Source organism: Piliocolobus tephrosceles, chromosome 7 (genome assembly GCF_002776525.5).
Source record: "Piliocolobus tephrosceles isolate RC106 chromosome 7, ASM277652v3, whole genome shotgun sequence".
In the NCBI taxonomy this organism is placed as follows: domain Eukaryota; kingdom Metazoa; phylum Chordata; class Mammalia; order Primates; family Cercopithecidae; genus Piliocolobus; species Piliocolobus tephrosceles.
In genome coordinates, this window is record NC_045440.1 from 16,906,188 (window position 1) to 16,919,386 (window position 13,199).

General features: G+C 38.0%; 1 protein-coding gene across 2 annotated transcripts in view; it reads right to left on the reverse strand.

Moving 5' to 3' along the window:
- Positions 1-13,199, reverse strand: part of PSD3 (pleckstrin and Sec7 domain containing 3) — a 483,052-nt gene that overhangs the window by 206,992 nt on the left and 262,861 nt on the right. The window lies entirely within an intron of this gene.

Genomic DNA, 13,199 nt, shown 5'->3' on the forward strand with positions numbered 1-13,199 from the left:
TCATTACAAAGACTTTCTGTACCAAAAACGAACGGTCCTCATCTAAGTTGAAAACTTAAAATTCTACTGTTAAAGGGAAAATCAAGTCTTCACATCAAAGACTGTGCCCTTTATCCCCTTGAAACCAATAATTTAGAGAGTAATATTGGCACATATGCAAAGGACCAGCCATGCCTTAGCATACAGAATCAGAAACTGTTTACTAAAACTAGGGTCTGTTTATTAATCCTACATTCAGTAAGAGTTTGCGAAGGGAATAATCACCCAAAATCCCTAAGTTCTCTCCTCTGATTATCAGTGGGGCTGTAATTCAACTCCAGGAAAACATTTGATAGAGAGAAGAGGAGATTACTTACTCCCAGAGCAGAAGAGCATGTTGAGAAACGGAAATAACGGTGCACAAAAGCAAGAGGTGAAAAAAATTGGGAAAGTTTCACCTAAGAAGAGATAATTTCGTGGAATCATAGAAGTAATCTTTAATTATCAGAATGGTCATTGAAATACTCACAATCGGAAAAATACACTGAAGGGCCAATGGACGACAAATGTACACAAGACGACACACTACTCCCTAGGATAAGATTCCCAGGGGATAGGAATGCTTTCTGTGCCGCCTTTATACTTCATACTCTTTATTCACCCTACAAACATAGCTAAGGCTATAGCAGTTACATGGACGGTAGCTTCTACAAGCACAGTTTTTCTCTGACACGTTTTTACTGGCAACCTCAAGTGGGTAAGCCTTACATAAAAAGCTTCAGTTTTCAGAATGAATCAGACAAGGACTAAGAAATAATGATCATCAATAGTTAGAATCAATACAAATTTATAAGGCTGATGAAACTATGAGAAAACAAAGGATTATTGGATACCAACCATGGTTCTTTAAGTAATTTTTCAGTGATATAGCACCAGAAACTTTCTGTTCAAGCCAACTAAGACACAGGCACCTGAATAGTAAAACTAGGTTTTAGGAAACTTATTTTGCAAATTGAGCAAAGATTGTCCAGCAGAATTCATTAAAAACATAAAGAATAAATAAAAAACAATTGATATGCTAACTATAAATTGTTTTTATGGAAAGCAGCTGAGAAATTTCAAGTTTCTTAAAACAACGTAGAATTCCAACAAACTTGAGCACATATCCTATACTACGGTTTACCTATTTAAGTATAAGCATAAACCTTATATACCTCACATAATTTCTATAACCCTCAACTTCCATACTTACAAACTCTGGAATAAGATGCCCTATATTATCCAATCAATATTCTAGCTCTGCCACTTACTGTGAAATTGAAGACAAGACACTTAACTACTCTGCTCCTTAGTTTGTTTCTTCTTTATAACTAAAAAGTAAAGATAATAATGGTACCTACCCTCAAGGGTTACTGCAAGAATGAAATGTGTTAATGTATTTAAACATTAGAATAACGCCTGGCACACCACGAAAATTTTTAAATTCTGGGAATTTTATCATCTACCGTGTTTATCAGTATACATATTTATAGACAAATATGTGTTAGTAAACACCATTTACTAAACTGTTTACTAAAACTAGGGTCTATTTATTAATCCTACATTCACTAAGAGTTTGAGAAGGGAATAATCACCCCAAATCCCCAAGTTCCCTCCTTTGATCATCAATGGGGCTGTAGTTCAACTCCAGGGAAATATTTTATAGAGAAAAGAGATTACCCCCCAAGCAGAATAGCATGTTGAGACACAGAAGTAATGGTGCACAAAAACAAGAGATGAAAAAAATTGGAAAGGTTTCACCTAAGAAGAGATAACTTTGCTGAATCACAGAAGTAATCTTCAAATACCAGAATGGTCATCAATTAAATCAGTAATTAGACTTATTATTTGTTTTTCCAAAGGTAAATTTGGCTGATGATCAGAAAAAACTTTTCAATCAAAGCTTTCTGATGGCAATAAGCATTCTTTCCAAATGAATGCTAACATTAAAAACAAAATGCTGCTTTTCAAATATGGAGAGATGATTATGCTGAGTGTGAGGCTGGACTAGATGACATAAAAAATCTCAGAATTGTAGAATATTAAAATTTGAAAAGGACTTCAAAGAGTCATCTGCTTTTGTGGTTTAGTTGTCCATTGGAATCACCTGGGGAGCATGTGAAACAATACTATTCTCATCCCAGATCAATTAAAATCAGAACTTGCTGGGGGTAGACGCTGTGCACTATTTTGCTTGTTTGTTTTGTCTTTGTAATTGTCCCAGGTAGTTCTAACATATAGCCACAGCTGAGAAACAGTGCATTAGTTCACAAATGAGAAAACTAGGGCCCACAGTTAGAAAATAATGGAATTATAATTTGAACCCAGGTGCTATGCTGTGTTATTTATTTATTTAGTGTGTGTGTGTGTGTGTGTGCGCCTGTGTGTGTGTGTGTGTGTGTGTGTGTGTGTGTGTGTGATAGGGTCTTACCCTGTAGCCCAGGTTGGAGTGCAGTGTATGCTCATGGCTCATGCACCCTCGACTTCCTGGGCTCAAGTGATCCTCCCACCTCAGCCTCCCGAGAGGTGGGACTTACTTTTTTAAACATCTTTTTGTAGAGATGGAGTTTCACTATGTTGCCCAAGCTGGTTTCAAACTCTTGACCTCAAGCAATCTGCTTGACTTGGCCTCCCAGAGTGCTGGGTTTACACGTGTGAGTCACTACGCCTGGCTGCTACACTATTTTCAATAAACTAAATAACTCATAAAGTCTATGGCTTTATGATACGCATAAGGCTATGAATCAGTCTTGCAAACATAGGTTTTGGGGGGGAAAGTATATACTTCATTTTTTTCTCCGAGGGTACAGACTGTTCTGTAGTCTATCATCACTTTCTAACTTTAAAGACTTATTTCACTGAACTTCAGTAGAAAATACACACAAAACTAGTCTTGTATCATGGGATTTACTTTTAACTTTGATTTTGACCTACTTGAGCCTGATTTCCTATTGTTTGAGCAAGTATGTCCTTGCACAGATACTTATCACACAGGCAAGAGGCACAGGCTCCTTCTACTCAATTTGTGATCAAGAGAAAATGCTTATAAATTATTTTCTGCTTGCAGATGATACCAGCTAGAAGCTATCTTTGCTAGATTTTAAAAGTCTTAATCAGTGTGAAATTGGGAGAAGGGCAAAGGAATGGAAATCAGGCAATCTGAATGGCTAACATGGGGTCCCAGGGAAAGAAGAGCAAGCCCAGAACTGAATGTTAATTCCACAGCTCAGCCTCTACATCACAAACTGTTACCAGGACTTTCTGGTGACCAATTTTGCATATCATTTCAAATTAGAAGCCTCCTGGCAGGTGGGAAAACCATAGCAGTGGGAAGGAGAAGTAGCTGTCCTTCTCTCTGTTCTGTCTTTACCCACACTAATTAGGGCCTTAAACAGCTCACTATCTCCCTGAAACTCCACTTTCTCATTTATAAAATGAGAAGGTTCATCAAGATCATCTCAAGAGTGACTTCGAATTACAATGTTCTATGATTAGATAACATCTGCATTGTCAAGATGGACAGGGCTGGCTTATGATGCTCATACTGTGAACAGTTGCTTTTCCTGTGGACAGAATCTACCAGATGCCAAAGAGAATCCACACAGTAACCATATTATAAAAGGGATCTACCATACATATCACATGTTAAATTTTTAACACGGTAATCATGATCAGAAATGTGAATTCCATCACAGGTTAAACCTTAACACGAGTAGGCTGAATATCAAACTGGCATCTTATTCTCAGCACTGAAAACTCCTACTAGCCACCTGATAATTCCACGAGAGAGATATAAACATCATACACATTGTAAGGCTGACTATATCTTGAATTGACTGATCACTTTCCAGAAATGCTATTCTTGGATTGCTAAAAAGTAAGCTATAACTCCCCCATCCAAAAAAAAAAAAAAAAAAAAGAAAGAAATCCCTTCATCTCAAAGAATGTTCTAGAAAAATTCTAGTCTTTTTGTTCTGAAATGTATCTTTTAATATATTTTAAAGACAAAAAATACCACAAGGATGATTTCTTTTCCTTTTAAGAAGAACCTTAGGCTCTTAGGTATCACAGATTGTTCAGAACAACTTGGACTAAAGGCTGATTCCTCCTAGTGATTTAATTAATAAACATCTTTGTGGTTCAAAAATCATTTTGGAAAGCACATATGGAAAACCAGGAAAAATTCAGATGGATGAAAATTTAGTAATAAATATATTTAAGGAAAAATATTAAGCAACTGAAAATTAATTTAAATTGAAAATGCTTCCCAGTTATAACCAGTAACAAGAAAGCAGATGATTCTCCCACAAAAAAATAGAATTGTAGGCAATAAACAGATCTTCGTGGAAGAAAAAGAGTAAGCTATTTAAGGGAAAAAATAGGTGTTCCCATGCTTAATTATTAGTTATAAACTCGCTGTTGAAATACCAAGAGTATTTAAAGAAACAAGAGGCTGGGCAAACCTGGAAAACATCACATATAAATACAGTGCCTTTGTATGAACTCTATAGAGAACCAGAAAGTGTTCTAAAACATCTGTTTTATTATAGGGTTGAAAATAAAGAAGAAGATAATATGTACTTTGAAATCTATTTTCTAAATTCCATTTTTCATGTGTCTAATAGCTAAAGATAAGACATTCATTTTATAAATACAGTACCACCATTAACAAGCATGGTCACAGGAGTCTAATTTATCCTATTTATAGTAGCAAAAAAAAAAAAAAAACACACTTTATTATAAATCAACATCTTATAATTGTATATATTTATGAGGATACCAAGTGATAATACGATTTGAAAATTCTATGTGAAATAATCAAACCAAACAAATTAACATACCCATTACCTCAAATGCTTTTTTGCAGTGAGAACATTTGAAATTGACCTGGCTTTTTGGCTAAGATCAAGTATAGTATCTGTTTTTATCAGACAGTCTCATCTTTTTAAAGAATATTCGAAATTAGATGAAAGCAACATTATCAGCTATCTTTACAAGGTAAGTTATTTCCAAAAGAAATGTCAAGAACTCACAAATAATATCAACTCTGGGATAAAAGACTGTGTAGTAACTTTCTTGTGCATGGACCAGCTCACAGAAACAAAACTGCAAGATGTTCCTATCAGCCAGAGTGGAGGCCAGCCAGCCTCCAGGAGCAGGAGCTGCTGTCCATGGAGTTGCTCTGGACCTATTCCACATTCCCCTAGCATGGCGCTGCTTCCCTGTCTTCTGTTCCCAGCTCTCATCTCCGACTGGCCCGCAGAACTGGACACTGACACCGGTTCCACACTGACAGCTCCTGCTGTGTTAACTCAGCCTGGATCACCCCCACACCGCTTTATGAGCACTAAATTTTGGCAACTTACTCTCTCTATCCTCGGAATCTGACCTCAACTCCACCCTTTTTGTTCCACTTCACTTCTCCTCCTCAGTTCTGACAGCTTGCAGTGACCTTCCCTAGCTACAAAGAGAAAACTGTGTTGGGTTTCATTTGCAAAATTCTCAAGTAGAATCCATCACACCTTCAGTCCTGTTCTGTGAGGGCCTGTTCAGCAGTCACATTATTGCCTCCGTTATTGGCACAGGGAGTCTGCGTGACCTTGGATGAATCTCAACTGCTTTTTGAGCTTAACACCTCGACTGTCCTTGTTTTCATTGTGTAAAAATTTAGCAATATCAGACTGTCTAGAAAATCTTTTAAGATTATTTTCATTTCTAATAACCCAATCATATTCCTAATCTCACTGAAATGACCCTATCGGGTACTTAAATCCCAGAAGCCATATGGAAATCCTCTGTCTCACTCATCCTCATATTTAAATGAACAAATGATTCCCTCTGTCCCACCACTGTGTCTCCTATTCCTCCTCATGTCCCTTGAACGTCAGCTCTGTGAGGCCGACTTCACTTCCCCTACCTTCCAGTTGCTTTCGGGTTCAGTACTTCCACTTGACTTCCCCAGTGACTTCTGGCTTTTCTGAGTGTGGATTAACTTACGTGCCTCCCTCAGGTCAGAGGGCTTATCTGACTATCAAGAAGTAAGTCCTGGTGCAAAGCCAACAACGAATGAAGAAATGAAAGGAAGAAAGGAAATATCTAAAGATTTTCAAATCCAAACATAAAAAGGGATTAAAATCATGTTTTCCATTGTCTGTTTTTTAAATCTTAGACAAACACAAAACTGAGTAAGAGGGAGATGAGAATAAGTGGTGGGGAGAAAGGAAGGAAGGACACTTACAGGTACAAGTTACAGTCCAGAGAACAAATGAAGCACGTAACACATGTAATCTCATTTCCTCCTATAACCACTGTTCACAAGATGCGATGTCATCTCCATTTTATGGTTAGAGAAAGTGGCCTCAGAAAGCCTCCTTAATTTGCCCAATGTCACAATGCCAGTAAGTGACAGGGTCAGAACTTTAACCAAGATGATGTGACTCCAAGAGTCCATTGATCTTTCCCTAGAGTTTGTTACCATGACGATCTCAACTTCACAACAGTGGTCCATGGGAGTAGCTTATGTCATATTAAAAATCTTACAATTTCAGTGTGCAGGAAGAGGAGTTTTAAAAAAATCCTAGAATTTAAGAAAGAATTTAAGAAACCAAAGTATTTGGGAAATAGGAGGGAAAACTCCACCAACACTGCAGCTGTGCTGTTCATCTATAGACTCTACTCTTGTACTGGCACTAGCTACATATGTCGGCACCTCTGAAATGCAGTATTTTAAAATCCAATCCTGTGCTAAGATTATCCGTCCTATCAGCGGCATGCTGCATTTTGGGATGCCCTCTCCCACCTACTTTAAGCTCTCCAGAGACTGTGATACAACAATATGGGCTTCAACACACTGCATCTAATTTTATTGTTAAAAAAAAAAAAAAAAAAATTGCTCTGCCATATGGTTACCAACAAATGAAATAGTGACTGTTGCAAACAGATAAAAAAGCAGGTGGAGGCCTGATGAAAAAAAGTACAACTGAAATGAGATCTAAAAGATTTAAAAATAGCTGGTCAACCAGTAATGTATACTTAAACAAAAGTATTTAAGAAACCAGGATGAAAAATGTATAAAAACATTACCAGGAGTAATATGAGGAAAATAATGCTTTCAACATTTTCATTTTATCCTTGGAAAGCTTTAGTGATTCAAATTTCAAAGGACTATAATAGGGAAGATATAAAAAGGAACCACAAGTCCAAGAGAACAGAAGAAAGTTTCACCTTTTATTCTAATTTCTCAGAATCATCTTCCTATTTCCTTGCAATATACTTCTTTAAGAAACCTGGTATACTTTGTTTTATGTATGATCTAGCAAAAAAAGAAAAAAGAGAACCAACCAACCAACCAACCTAGTATCACCAAAACCACAAAGACAGATGGGCCTTAAATTTGCTATGCAACCTGTATACATTTAAATTAGAATGGTCAGGCTTAGTTCCCTACTAAGCGCTATAGAGAACTTCAGAATGACACAGGCATCAAACCAAGCATGGAAAAAAAAATCTTTATAATCATGAAACAAACTGATGTTGTATCCAAAATATAAATATAAGCATATTCTTTGAAAACATGTAGTTATTTCCATATATATTTTACCTACACTGTACCTCAACATAGATGGCTTTTGTGAAGGTATTAGTGAATTCTGGATCCCCCTGTAACTCAGGTGGCCCCCCACCACCTAAAGATTAAAAAGCAATTGATATCTCTCCTATTTTTCACTTTCGTCCTGGAGATTACATCACCATTTTGGTGCTCCACTCCAGGGTTTAATCATTCTAATAACAATGTCAAGAATTATTTATTATTGGCAAAATGCTACAGTTTAGGCCATTTGGTTTATTTTTCATAAAGACCAAGGGCTAGTCAAACCCATCCTTTCCTCGGTTATCCATAACCTTTCACAGCCTAGAATTATACAGTAAAGTAATTTGTTAATCTTCCAAGTTAAGATCCACATTTCAGAGAACTATAGACATCGACTAGTTTTCAGTGGCTGAGAGCAGAGTCAGGTCTCTTATAATTTCCAATGTGAGGGACAAATCATATGACCTTGGACACTATGCGATGCCTTTAGCTTCAGAAATACAGTTTTCATGGCTGGTTTTACTTAATAAATATTGATAGCAGGCTTCTCTTTAAAGTTGCTATGCATACTTCTTTAACTGTATTGCAGGAACAAAGGGCAAACCTCCCCTTTGCCCTTTTTCACTGAAAATCAACTGGCCAAAGGCAGAATAACAGCAAAAAAGGCATACAATTTATTAACAGGTACAAGGGACAATCACAGAGCGATTCCCCAAATAGTCCAGTGGGGCCAACATATTCCTACAGCTTCTTTTCATAGAGGAGCGGGGAGATAGAGAAGGCAGGGAACTCTGTCAAAGGGCAATCAATGATTACCAAGGAGAATGAACAGATGGGAAAACATAGATGAATTTGTAAACGGCCCTCTAGAAAATGTTCCAGCATGCTTACATACTTCAGTATTCTTTGTTGCAATAGATAATGAGATAACAAGGAGGCTAAAGGAAAAACAAGTTTTCTCCTTGGTGGGTCCAGTCTTTGCCTGGATAGGGGAAAAGTCTCTTCCCACATTTGCTAATCTCTAAGAACCTTTCATTCAAAATACCTACTATACCACGGAGTCATGTTTTGGAGTGAAGTTCCCTGGGTACCTTCGAGAGGGAAGATTACTTGAGGCCAGGAATTTGAGACCAGCCTGGGCAACACAGAAAAACCCTGTCTCTACCAAAAAAAGTAAGAAAATTAGCCAGGCTTGGTGGCACATGCCTGTAGTCCCAGCTACTTGGAAGGGGGCTCAGGTGGGAGGACAGCTTGAGCCCAGGAATTTGTGGTTGCAGTGAGCTACGGTTGCATTGCTATAATGCACTCCAGCCTGGGTGAAAGTGCAGAACCTGTCTCTCAAAAAAACAAAACAAAACAAAACAAAACAAAAACCCAGAAGTTCCCTAATATGCTGCTCTCTGACATCACCACTATTAACATATTAACCTTCAAGATTCTCACATATGAATTTTAACACAAATGGTATCCTTCCATACTTAATTTTGTATTGACATTTCCCACCATCAATACCTTGAAAATAATAATTAGGTACTCATTTTATGAAATATTTGTTATGTGTTAAGTACCATCTTGTATGCTTTACATGGATTTTCACATTTAAACCTCATTCCTGGTTCATAAGCAGGTATATTCACTGTTCCCCATTTCCAGATGAGGAAGCTGATAGAGGAATAATTTCCCCAAGGTCACAGAATTGGTGTTAAGTATCAGAGAATCCACGCAGCATGAATACAGAAGTTATACTCTTAACCCCTTCTCTTCACTTTGACATCCATACCACTACTCATAACTCTGCGCAGTCTTTTTAACAACCGCATTCATTACATGAATGAAGTATAACTGACCTAATCCTTCACTGATCGAGATTTGTATTCTTCTCAATTTTTTGCTATTGCATACAATGCTGCAATTAATGTCCTTGTACACATACCTTTGTACGTTTAACTATCCAGCATCTTCCTTTTTTCTTTGGAAATAATTTTAGACTTATGAAAAGGTTGTACAAATAGTACAAAGAGTTCCTGTAAATCCTCCACCCAGCCTTCCCTTAATGTTAACACCTTACATAACTATCAGTGGAATGATCAAAACCAGGATGTCAATGGTGGTATAGTATTAACTGAACTATAGACCTTATTCAAATTTCACCAGTTTCCCCATTACTGCCCTTGTCCTATTCCGGGATCCTCTCTAGAACCCACAATGCCTTCAGTTGTTATGGCTTCTCAGCCTCCTCCAATTGGTGATAGTTCTTCAGTGTTCCCTTGTCTTTTATGACTTTGACACTTCGAAAGAAGATGGACCAGTTATTCTACAGAATATCTTGCAGTTTGGGTTTGGCTGCTGTTTTCTCATGTTGACAATGAAGTCAGGCATTCTGGGGAAGAGAAGTGATGTTATCTTCTTAGAGCATCAGAGGCTTCATGATGTTGAGATGCCTTGTCACTGGTGATGTTAACCTTGATCACTTGGATAAGATGGTATCTTGGGCTGTCTATATTGTAAAATTACTATTTGTCCCCTCAGAATGAATAAATATCCTGGGAGAGATACTTTGAGACTAGGCAGATATCCTGTTTCTTCCCTAACTTTCATCTACTAAATTTAGTATCCTTCAATGGATCTACCTGCCACGATAATTAGTGTGATATCTGCCATTTCCTTCTTTCCTTTTACAATTGTTCATTTTTTCTAACAGTAATAAAAAGCTGTCCCTTCTCCACAATTTTAAAAATGTATTCAATGGATATTCATTTTCTCCTGTGAATACAATCTAATACTACCACATTTTTGCTCAAATTGTTCCAGCTTTGGCCATTAGGAGCTACTCCAGGTTGGCCTTCTGGCACACCGCTCTCCTCTTTTAAGCACTTACTTACTTTCTGGCATCACAAGATGTTCCAGGCTCATCTTATATATTCCCTGCCCCAGGACTAAAACCAACCACTTCTCCACAGAGCACTGATCCCTTTTACTGCTGAACAGTATTTAGAAACCAAGATCTGGAAGCTATGCTGCTCACTGGTATTGAGATATCGGTGCTTCTAGATCTCCTCGGCAGGCAGAGCTAAGAAATATATGCAGGTGTATATTTACATGCATCAACCCATACATTAAAAATTACGGGTTCATACTAATAACGTCAACTGGAATCCAATACTACAGGGTTCCTTATTCATAATTTCTTTCTCCCATAGAGAGAAAACTGCCTCTTATCATCTGTAGTATGTTTGCTTATTTGCACATCCTAGTATATGCATAAAGTAATGATAGAGGCAGACAAACGCCTACAGAGACAGTGGCAGGTGCCCCACAAAACCCCACCTCCAAGCCAAAGACAGTTTAAAGCCTGAAAGCTGAGCTACAACTTAAGTCCTTGGACCGAACTAAGAACCTGTCTTCCTCTTTAGCGTACTTTCCTCTGATTCGTCCCCAGCCTTCACCTATTTTACATATACCCTTTCCTAATTGGTTTCCTATCCTTTCCCAGTTGGTTTTTCTACACTGTCCTGCCCACCTTTGAGTGGTGTTTTTGCTTTAATCTTTTTTGCATACTTACAAACCAACCAGCATGCACTCCCCATTCTGAGTCCATAGAGGGCGCCAGACCCAGCCACACAGGGGAACCCCCTCCCTCCCTTGCTGAAAGCCATTTTCATAACTCAATAAAATTATTCTCTGCCCTCCTCACCCTTCCATGCCCCGCATGTCCTCATTCTTCTCGAGTGCAGTCTAAGAGCTCCGGAACCACCAAACACGGGTACAAGCGATAACACAGGTAAGCTGGGGCGCACCAGTGTGGCCAAGGGAGGCCCAGGTGAGGGGTTGCTGGCCCGGGGTCCCCAGCTTGCAAAGTGACCGAGAAGAAAAATTCTGCATCAGTAATAGTTTCAGAATTAACAGCTCTTACCCCTGTAAAAAACAAATTTACTAACCGGAGTACAGTGTTTTTGTATTGCTCTTTTTGTCTTCAGCCACACGGCATCCAGTTAAAATACTGTTTTTCAAAACTATTTATGTTAGTTCTTTCCTTTTCCATTCCCTTTAGCGTAAATTACAAAATACTTAATTTGTAATACAGTTAGGTTCATTTGTTACTGTTTATACTTTCCACTTTGAGTTTTCATGGACTGGTTGGTCTTAATTATTAATTTGTATCCTAAGAAGGCAAACGCCAGGGTTGTGATTTCACGTAGCAAATGAGTAGAAGGGCACATTCAGTGAGGCACTGAAAGAAATGCCCTTAGGCATGGATATTTTCTCACCGTGTTTGTGCTCGCATCCATCTGCCTGTTTGCTCTCTCTCTCTCTCTGTACCTGTGTATGGACAGCCTCAGTTTTTAAATGGCAGTGCCACCTTTGTTCATATGACATAATGTGAAGCTTAGAAAACTATAGATTTTAAGGTTGCAAAGGGGTTCTCAAATACAAATAATGCCCCCAAATCTTCAATTATTAATACAAATCTTCAATTAATAATATTAATGATTTAAAAACGTACCACAAATTGGAGCTTGCCCTTTTCATAAAAATGTATGTGGGTACCTGCAGGATTACAGACACAGTTTACTTGAAGTTAACGACACTGGAAGGATCCTTATAATCAGCTTTTAATTAGATATTACAAACAAGGAAAATATAAGAACATGAGAGCCGGAAGAAATTACCTGAGGGAGTTTCTAAAGGCTTGGTTTCATTTTTAAAAAATCAATTTTCCCTAGAGAAAAGAAACCAGAAGTAGACATAACTGACATAATAGATGGGCAAAGCAAAGTATTTTCAAAGTCACACGCACTGTGGAAGCAGGAAGAGAAAACTACAGGTGAAAGCGACAGCAATTTTTCTGAATTATCAGAAAATATACCTTAGCATATTAAAGTGGGAAAATGAATGGAAAAAGATGAAATCAGAAACAGTTCGCAGTGTCTCCGAGTCCGAAAGCACCAAACTTTAATCAGAACACCAGCAGAGAATATGGCTGGATGGTGACAAGAATGAGACTGCCACATGGTAAGGAAGGTAGTGCTTCCTTTCCAGCTGCTAAATGGTGCCAATTAACTATTATATGAATTACAGGTGTACCCATGTCTGCTCAGAATGCAGAGAGCAACTCCAAGAAAAAGCTATTTTTCTTCTCAAAGTGAGTAAAAAAAAAAAAAAAGAAAGACACAGAAGACGACGAGTTTCCTTTTGCAGGCCTCTAATCATCATGACCAGCACTTCAGGTTTGGGTAGAAGGTGGGAAGAGAAGGAAGGAAAACAAACGCTGGCAAGAGAGACAAAGAAATGTTTGGAAAGACTATGGAAGGCTTAGTATGTACTAGAAGCTTTAAGGGCAAAATATGAGTCACCAAAGGCAAGTGAAATTGTTGATCTCTTGTAAAAGACCCCTTGGCTTTCTGCCACCGTAACTTCCGTTTTGAATCCTATTTCTCATATGCAGCATGCGAAAAAAGGACCAGCTAGCTGCACTGGTTTTGTTATTTTAGCCCTTATGTATACACACTTTAGAAGGCTGAATAAAAGCAACTGTGGGCAGTTACATCCTTTGTATTTTTCAAAGGTTGGCAGCAAGTATTCTGTGACT